This window comes from Emys orbicularis, chromosome 7 (genome assembly GCF_028017835.1).
Source record: "Emys orbicularis isolate rEmyOrb1 chromosome 7, rEmyOrb1.hap1, whole genome shotgun sequence".
Taxonomy (NCBI): Eukaryota; Metazoa; Chordata; order Testudines; family Emydidae; genus Emys; species Emys orbicularis.
In genome coordinates this window covers 79390489-79400536 of record NC_088689.1, presented here as the reverse complement: position 1 = coordinate 79400536, position 10048 = coordinate 79390489, and positions in this window count along the sequence as shown.

Genomic DNA, 10048 nt, shown 5'->3' with positions numbered 1-10048 from the left:
GCCTTCTGATCCCCCCTGTTCCACTTCTCCTTGGGGAGTCTATTCCCGGTACAGGAATCCCTTGTCCCACAGGAATCTTTCCCGGCAGCCTTCCCCCAGGGGTTTTGCCGTGCTATGGCCAGCAAGTTCCCTCAGCTTCTCTAAGGAGGGATCCTTCCGCAGCTTGGCCTGGAATTCAGCGACTGGGGAAGGGATGGGGACCTCCTCTCTCTCACTGTCTGGGTCCGAGGCCACAGCCCCGCCAAGTCCTGTCCGCAGTGGGCTCCCTTCTTGCCCAGGGTAGGGTCCTGTGCCCCCTGCAGGGTACCGCCCCCTCCCCCGGTGTCAGGGAAGAGTGCCGTTTGCTGGCTTTGGCTATAGGTAATGACTAGCATGCTCTAGGGGCTGCCCGGCCAATCCGCCAGGTCACCCACCATCAGCATCTCGGTTGGCAACTGATGGTGCACCCCCACATCTTCAAGGCCCTCCTTGGCCCCCCATTTCAGACGTACCCTCACCACGAGTATCTTAAACAGGGGCCCGCACATGCCCGTCAGGGTCAGGTAGATGCTGGGGCCACTACCTCAGGCCAGCATCACCTCAGCGCCTGTGTCCCAGTACCCAGTGACTTGCTCCCATCCACCTACAGGGGAATGAGGCACTCGCTCCTCAGGGGCTGTCCCACGCCCACCCTGTAGACTGAGAACTTTGAATCCGGAGCATCAAGCCTCCCCAAGGAGCTGACCTGGCCTCCTCCCTCTTGGGCCATTGCTAAACTGCCAGCCCATCTTGCCTGGGGAGCCAGCCCCTCCTCTGGCTGGGCTCCCGCCTAGTTAACCCTTTGGGGGCTCGGTTTGCTCATCTTGTCCCTGAGCTTTTGGCACTGGGCCCATCTGTGGCCCCTCTGCCCACAGTAGTAATACCTCAGGTCCTGTTGGTCCCCTGGGACCGGTCAGCCAGCTCTGGTATTGGCTATGCTTCTCGGGAGGGATTTATCCAAGTCCCCCTTCTGGGAAGCCCCTGGGTGACCCTCCTTCTGCACTGATGTGGGCCTGTCCCCCTGGGATTCCATTCCATATCCCAACCTGCTATCTACAAACTCGTCAGCTAGCAGCCCTGTGCAGTGCAGGTCCTTCGGCCTCTTGTCCACCAGTCATATCCTCAGGTCAGGGGGACAGAGTTCATATAGTCGTTCCAGTCCCACCAGTCCTTTGTCTGGGCCCATTCACCCACTTGTGGATGTATTCCCTCATCGGGGGGCCAGTTCTAGAAAGGTCATCCCCTGGGTCTTCTGCATGCTCTGGATCCTTTTCCTGTACGCCTTGGGGGTCAGCTCAAGGAGGAGGGCTTTTTTGAACAGTTCATAGTCCCCTGCTTCCACCCCAGCCATCTGGCTGAAGGTCCCTATGGCCTTGGGACCCAGTAAGGGGATGAGATGTCTAAGCCTGTTTGCAGGGTCAACCTGGTGCACATTGCAGGCCTTCTCAAAGGCAGTGAGGAAGGCATCTATATCATCCCCTTCCTTAAACTGAGGCAGCACTTTTATATTGGAGTTCCCTGCGGGCTTAGCCACCCTGGGCCCATCTCCTCACCCCAGCAGGGGTCCCACTGCTTCTGAGCTCCTCCATCACCAGTTCATGCTGCCTCTGTCTCTCATGGTCCTCCTGTTCCTTCTCACGGTACAGCTCTTTCAGTATCTGTTCCATTTCCAACTCCAACCATTTCAGCTCCACCGACGGGGAACTTGGCTGTGAAGATCCCCTGCTGGTCGGGTAGGTGGGTCCTGGAATCGCCTGGCTGCTTTCAGCCCCTCCCGCGGCCCCGGTTGGGTCGGTGGCTGGGGTGACCCCTGGGGCTGCCTGGCTGCTCCCAGCCCAGTAACGAACCTGCTCCTTAGAGCGATCATTCTCCTCCAACTGAGCAATCAGCTGTGCCTTGGTGAATCTTCCAATGCACAGGCCTCTCTCTCTGCACAGTTCTACAATGTCATTCTTAAGGAGATGGTTATAGGCCATCTCCACACTGTTCCCAAGTGGTCACGGACTCCCAGGCCTGTGCTCTCTCAGCTCCCCCTGGTCGGAACCCCTTCAATGCAACAGCCCTTCTCGGGGGTCCACTCTCGGGGTTAAGTTGTAGCTCCTCCGCCTCCTGGAACTGCACCTCTCTGAGCGTTCAGCATGCCCGTCTCTCGCTAATCTCCCTTCGTTCTACTGCTCCCCAGTCACTGCAGGATGCTCTGTCCACAGGGCGCAGTTTATCCCCCAGCTGCCACTAGTTGTCACAGAGTCACCGGGGTGATGCTCTGGAACTACTCCATTTGAAGCTGGTCAGGACTCTGGGGGAGCCTCCTCTTTCTGAGCATACTGTCTCCCGGGCAAGAAGCTTACCCAGCTTCCACCTTCCTGGGTCTGACCTCGGAGCATTCAGCATCCCCTTCCACACCGTGCGCTTCCCACAGTGAGTCCGCCTGGGCAGTGCTCCTGGGGAAGCCAAAAGGCCCTGCACCCTAACTCCTGCAGTCAGCAGTGACTCTCAGCCAGCATGTAGAACAGAAGGTTTATTAGTTGACAGGAACACAGCGTAGGACAGAACTTGTTAGCATAGAAATCAGTGACTTTCAGCCAAGTCCATCTTGGGGAGTCCTGGGCCGACGGCCTGGACTCCCCCTCTTCCAGTCCCCCAAGCAGACTGCCCAACTTCCAGCGATCCGTCCCCTGACACACCTGCTGCTCTTCCTCCTCTTCTTTGTCCTGCTTCCCGGGCAAAAGTTGTAACCTGGTTGCACCCCCCTCCTGGGTCTCAGGTTACAAAGGGCACCACCATAGCACGTGTGCAGACCGCTGGGCAGCCTCACCTGCCCCGAGGGCCTCAGTAAAAATCACACACCCAATTCCCACCACTGAAATATTGGTGCAGTACACAGGGAAACAGAGGTACACACAGTATTAGTATAGGATAGTAAGACTCTCATGCAACATAACAAGATGAATAAAAGCCCACTTTGTCACATCATCACATAGTTGTTCTCTCTAATTAGAATGTGCCTGCTAACAACTCATCTAATTATTCTGGCAAAAAGTGTATAAATGATGCCACGTCTGTACTTGCCAGTGTTTAATGTTTCATCTTCCTGCCTCAAGTTGTATTAGGCTTCGGGTAGTCACTTAAGGTATGTCCACGCAGCAATGAAATGCCCGTGGGATGGTGCTCAGAACTCTTCCAGGACCATCTTTAATACTTGTAGATTTGTCTTAGTAAACTTGCTGTCTTGCGTGCAAAACCTTAACCAAGGTTCCTTTTGCTGCTCACACTGTTGCTCTTACCATAGACGTGAGGTGCCTGCCAGACCTGTATTGCATGTTTCTCACCCTGAATGTGCAAGTACAATCTTTCACCCCCTCAGGTCCTCTTGTTTCCTTTGGTCGGGTTCACACTTTACTTAGAACTAAGATTAGCAAGGCTTATGTTTGCACTGTGACCCCAGCTCAAAAACTTCCCAGGGAAGTTTTGTATACAGTTCCCAGGATGCATAACTCTGGTCTGGAAATCTTAAGTACTTTGCTTACATCTGTTCCTGGAGGGCTGGACCCAGAGGAGGGGCTAAAGTTATTTGTGTTGAGCCATTGCGGTTGGCTTGGAGGCAGCGCTGGAGCTGATATCTGAAGGCTTGAGTTGTTCCCTTTAGGACAAAGGTAGAAGTTTGTTTTGAGCAGCAAACATTCCCTTCAGGGGCAGGAGAGTCCCTAGCTGTTTCGGAAGGAGTGTATTGATGTCACTAGCAGTAGTGGCTTTAGAGCACTGTTCTGGGCTCTAGCCATGACAGCTCTGCAGAGTGGACTTTGATCCCCTGGGACAAAGCGTGGGACAAAACTTCTTCCCAAGCTGCCTTCCTGATCTGTCATTCCTTGTAGTATCTGCATCAGACACCCTCTGGAGACAATACAGAGAGCCTAAACCTCTTCCACTCTCGGAGGAGTGTCTTCCTTCAGCTTTGCTGAGGGCTAGAACTGCTCCATTCACTAAGTGGACTGTCCTGGCTGGGAACATAGTATCATTATCCTAAACACAGATGCCTCTGTGCTTCCGGATACTCTTTCTGCTTCTGATTCCTGCAAGCCCTTGCTGCCAGTGCAAATAGCAGCTTCATGCACCTAGTGATGACTAGTCATTGCTGCTGGCAGCCTCTTCTCCCACACTCCCCAATATTCTGGGGACACTTGGAAGAGTGCTCCTTTCAGGAGCTTCTCATAGTCTCTGCTGTGATTCTGTAATACTACAGTAAAGGCAGTCCCTGGCTCTGCTGGCCAGGTAACCTGGCTCAGAAACCACCTGGCTTTGACCATAGCACAGGCACAGCATGCATGAAGCAGCATTTGACTCCCGAGACACCTGAAGGGTAGGATTCAGGCTACAGAATAGTGGGGAAAGGAGCTGCAGGTGTAATGATTTCCATGCCTACTGAGCTTGCAGTTCTGTCCAGGTGCTTTAGGAAAATACTTACCTGGTGAGACGCACCAGAGGACTAGAAGAGCCATGCCCTGATGTTGTGTAATCCCAGTCAGTCCCCTTCAAGGAGCAATCATAAGTGACTTGCTATATTGTACTTGGGTTTCTTCTCCACTAGGTCTTCATCTCCTCTTGCCTTTCCTGTTTGCATATCCCTGGCAGCATCCTCAAGCCTTAGCTCTCCTGACTGTAATGTTTGTCAAACAGTTTTGAGAAACTCAATAATATCTTTAATGTCTGTTGGTGATTTAGTCCAATAGAAATTATTCCCTCACCCACCCTGTGTCTTTAATATCCTAGGACCGACATGGCTACACCACCACTGTGACATCTGAAGATTTCAAATCACTTAAACGTTAACCCTTGCAGCTATGCTGAGTAGGGATCTATTAATTTTTTCCAGATGGATAAAGTGAGCAAGACCCATCACCACTGGGTTTGTCTACACACAAACATGCTCTGGTTTAGTTAAACCAGTGCAGACTCCTGTGTGGACATTTATACTGGTTTAGAACTAGTTTACCCCCTGTAAATTGATAGGGTCAAAGAGGGTGTATGTGATACAAATCACATTTAAATTGATTTAAGAATGTTTCCACACGAAGCCACACCGATTTAACAACATCAGTGTAAAATCATATCTTTAGTTAAACAGGTGCAACTGTGTAGACCCACCCTAAGTGACTTGGCCACTGTTGCCTATGTGGCAAGCTTATTGAGGAGTTGAGAATACAACCCAGGAGTCCTGTCTCCAGTCCCTTGCGCTAGATGCTAGAAATACTGCCTAAAGCTCACAGTGTATGTGCAGTATTCTGCATGCCTGCCTTCTCCTGGACACTGGGACATGAGACCATAACACTGCTGGCTCCCCAATTACTTCATGGCCCAATTTGAAATTGCCCTTCTTTTTTTTTTTTTTTTTTTTTTTTTTGAATAGTGGACTTGCACTTGTCTACGTTAGACAGGATTTGCTGGGATATGTATACCTAGCGGAGATGTAGCTGATACTGGCAAAAGACTATAACTGTATCTACACTAGGCTTTTGCCAGCAAAGCTATAGAAGTTGGGGTTGTGATTTGGTTTTTTTGATACTCCTAACTGACATAGCCGTGCTGGTAAAACTGAAGTCTAGACCAGTGGCCTCCACTCTGCCCACTCATAGTTTTACCGCTGTGGGTGCAAGAGCCTTCTCCTGTGCCGCACACTGCATCTAGCATAGCCTTCCCCTATGTCTAGCTTATTGACTCTCTGCCTTCTTCTAAACCAGTGGTTCCCAGACTTGTTCCGCCGCTTGTGCAGGGAAAGCCCCTGGCGGGCTGGGCTGCTCCAGGCCAAGGGACGTACTGGCAGCAGCTCCCATTGGCCTGGAGCAGCGAACTGCAGCCCCTGGGAGCCGCGATCGGCCAAACCTGCGGACGCGGCAGGTAAACAAACCGGCCCGGCGTGCCAGGGGCTTTCCCCGCACAAGAGGCGGAACAAGTTTGGGAGCCACTGTTCTAAATATCACCTGAAAACATCTTCCCTTCCTTGCCTTTGCCTTTTAATTCTCTTTATTGGAAGGAAAGCACCAGTGTTTCTATTTCAGAATTAACTTGTATCAAACAGGTTCAGTAATGTATGAGGCATCCTTACAACAGAGAAACTTACTGGCCAGAAGTATATTTCTTGCTATGTGGGCACTGTTGATTATTTTCACCAAGGCTTGCAAGCCAGAAAGTCTGTATCCTTCAGTCCTAACTTCGAATTTGTTTTTAGAGCTGTTGTGTGAATAGTTCTCATACCCAAATTACTTTGTATTTTTGTATTCGAATCTCATAGTTGTTGCTGTCCACTGATGTACTTTAATACTTGCCTCTGCTTGCCATCCTCTAAAAATACATTTTTAAAAAGTCAAGTTAAATATAGTATTTCAGTTTAACTTTTCCCTTTTGTTACCAGACAGAACCCAGGCGTGAGAAATAGAAGTTCTTGTGCACTGTCTGGCAATAGAATAGACATTCACATTAACTCAGAACTAGCACTTTTAAAGAAATATGTTCCCAAAATGGCCTCACACAGTATTCTGAGCCCAGTGTTATTCCTGTGGAGTTCTGTGCAGAATGAGTTTTTCTGTGTCCTAATTCCTCTACTTCCTGCAAGTTGGCAGGAAAATGGTGGCCTCCATGGAATAAGCTTAGTGCCCACAGTTATGAGAGGTATCTAAATATTTGTGTGTAGCGTTTGGCTTATTTATCTACCTAGACTAAGTCTGGGAGGAGAATAGGAGTGTTTTTTCATTAACTCACAGCATTTGAGGATACGGTACCTGTGAAAGACATTACACACAGCTGTGGTGTGGGAATAGCAGTGAAAGCTGATGGACCATTGTGATCAAGATTTGGAAAATGTACCCAAAGCCTCATATGTACCCAAAATTCTCACCAAGCCAAAATACAGCAGTGCTCCAACCAGTACCCCTTTTCCTTGGTCTGTGTTTGGCAAGAAAGCTACTGCTGCTTTGGCCCAAAGACCCCAGCCTTCTTTTGACTGACCTTTATGCTCCCATCCCACCAGCAAAGAGCCGTGATGAACGAGGCTGTCTCTCTGCAGACTCAGGAAGACTTGGCTTCAGTACACACTTGGTCCCGTTGGAAAGATTTCTTCAGCTTTCAGAGCTAGACGCATAGGCGCCGACTTCCCCTCTGCCCGGTGGGTGCTCGCCTCTTCCTGGCCCGTCCCTGCCCCACCCTGCTTTTTCCCACCCCCTTCCTGCCCCTGCCCTGCCTCTTCTCCGCCTCCTCCCCGAGCACGCCGCATCCCTGCTCCTCCCCCTCACTCCCAGAAAGTCCTAAGGGCAGCCAAACAGCTGTTAGGCGGGGGGGGGGGGGGGAGGAAGTGCTGGGAGAGAGAGGGAGGAGCAGGGAGCGGCGGGGGGAGGGAGAAGGAGGCCAGGAGGGGGGAGCTTGGCTGCCAGTGGGTGGGGAGCAAATGAACAAGCAACCCCTTGTTGTGGTGATTTACATCCTTGCTGCTGCTTGGTTAAACCTGAGCAGAGCTTGTTCAGCCAGGCTGCTGCTGTCCTTAACAGGGATGTAGAACCCAGACAGTTTGTTAGAGATGGTTTCAGGGCCAACCTGTAAGAGTCAACTCAGCCCTTGTGGAGTAAAACATCCATTTTGAGCTGCTGATTCCTTTTATATTTGACCACTTCCTCTGTCAGTCACATATTTGCGTGAAGCTGATGCTGCTAGCACGCTGTGTGCAGAATGTTAGGCATACGAGGTAGTGATTTAGAGTTTATGATTGGGTTTCACATAAGCAGCAAGGGGTTCCAGTAACTGCCTGTTTCCCAGTCTGGGACATGTCATTTAAGCTGGGATGGTAATTTTTCTTTCTAGATTGTTCCCAGTGGTCAGATTTTTCTGTTGCTGGTAATGGATGTGCTGGAATCCAGCAGTGTGAAATGAGTAAAGTATGGTTTGACCAGGGAAGTGATTGTGAAAATGGCACCTTGTTACTGCATATATCTGCTTAGTTTGATGCTAGGTGTGTACTCGTCAGCACTACAGAGCCAACGCAGCTGTGGAAGAGCACATTGAAATCCAGTACGGGAGGCAAATGAAGCAGGCAGAGCACAGCTTGGCTTGCAGGATCCAGGCTGAGCTTGCAATGATTGGAGAACAACAAATCAGGGTTTAACTTGTAAACTCAGCCAGTTCACTGTGGTCAGTTTGGGGTGGGGGAATTCTTGAGCTCCCAGCTGCTGCTGCATTTCAAGAGTGAGTATCCATGGAACCTAACTCTTGTGGCACTGGACTCAGATGTGATTCCACTCTGCTGATCTTTGAAGCCAGAGGAATGAAACAACCCAGAAGAATGCAGAGCTCAGGCCAGTGGGTATTAGTGCACCTGACCCTGGGGGAGCTGCCATCCACATGGATTCCTGGTAGTTTGTGTGTGGCGTAAGACCAAGATTGTCAAGCTAAGCTGTTCTGACCATTCTAGGAAAGAGATGTCTGCCAGGGTCCTCTTGTGGAGCCCCAGAGGCCTGTTCTTCACAGACACAAAAGCTTCTCCCTTGAGCCACTGCTCTGGCCATTTCACAGGAGTTCTGGTAGCAGGCTACATGTAATACTTTTAGCCAGCATGTGTGGGGTAACTAGGAATTCCGGCACCTCCAGGCTTCAGTATAGAACTAATCCCAACTGCAGTCACGCCTCCTCTTCTTCAGAGCAGAGAATTCAGATCCAGTCTCCTGGGGGTGCTGCGCCTCGAGCTCAGTGACTTGAATCTGCTGACAGCTATCAGTTACTGCGACCCACTTACGTGAATTCTGCACCTGGGCAAATGGTTTGAGTGCAGGGCTGGAGCTAGCCTGTCACCCTCTGGGTCTTGCAGGAACAGCCATGTAGTCAATAGCAAGGGAAGAGGCTCTTGGGGCAGCTCTGGCCTTAGCCCTGCTCTGCACGGGGGGTAGGTCGACCTAGCTTACGGAACTCAAGGCTGTGACAAACTTAAAGCTACCACTCTAGCTTATTGATAGGGCTGTGGGAACCACTCCCAATGCAATGTATTGATTGTACTGAGTACTGCAGCAAGGCAAATTAGTGGAAACTAGTCTGGTTCAGACCCCGTGTGGACAGGGCCTCGGGCTGACTCAAGCCATTCCACAGCTGTGAGCGTGCATTTACGAGGTAGCCTGTCAGCAGTTCTGCTCTCCAGCTTGTCATACTGCTGCAGAGCACAGGGCTCTTTGTGTATCTGTCAAATGAGATGTGGGTTGAGGGAGCGGGCTCGCGTGCACAGCCTGGTTCTTCCAGTTATGGTTCCTATATGTATTCCAAACATGGGTGTGCATGCGCGCCATGCGCCAGACCTGAATAGTTTTGCAGTAGTGTCCATTGACCCGCTTGTGCGTCATCTGCGTGTCTGTGTCCAAGGCTATAGGAGGCCGTGCAGGTCAGCACCACTCCAGTTCCTCTTACCGTTGCATGGCCAGAGTTGGAACCCCTGTTCCTTGGTGCTCTTAGCTCTGCTAATCCCCAGAAGGAGCATAAGGTGAAACACTGCTGTGAGCCATAGGTACCACCTACTGCCACAGTTCCCGGTCCACCACCGTCAACGCCACTGGGCCCCTCCGGACTGTCATGCCTGCTTCCTCGCATGCTAACTCACCTGATACAGTTGATGCCCATGGCAAAGTTGATGCTCCCATACACCAGTTCACCACCTCACTCCAGTCCTCTGGACACCTCGCTGCTTTCCACTACGGCGGATGAATCTCTCCTACTCCTCCCAGAGTGGCGCACCTCTTTCACCCACGCACCACCAGTGCCGACGGTTCTGCCTCTGCCAGACCTGTCCTCTGAGTCTAAGTAGTTTTCCAAGCCAGACCCCTCCTTGACACCTGCAATCTCTCGCAGTCCATATCCCTGGCAACACTCAACCTATCCACCCGCGTATGACCCTGAGCCATAGTTCCATTCCCCCTGGAGCCCGCTGATGCCCAGTCACCCCTACACTTGGCCCTACTGGCCTCCCTGTGACTCTGCCAGGATCATGGGGTGCTGCCGCTGCCATCTT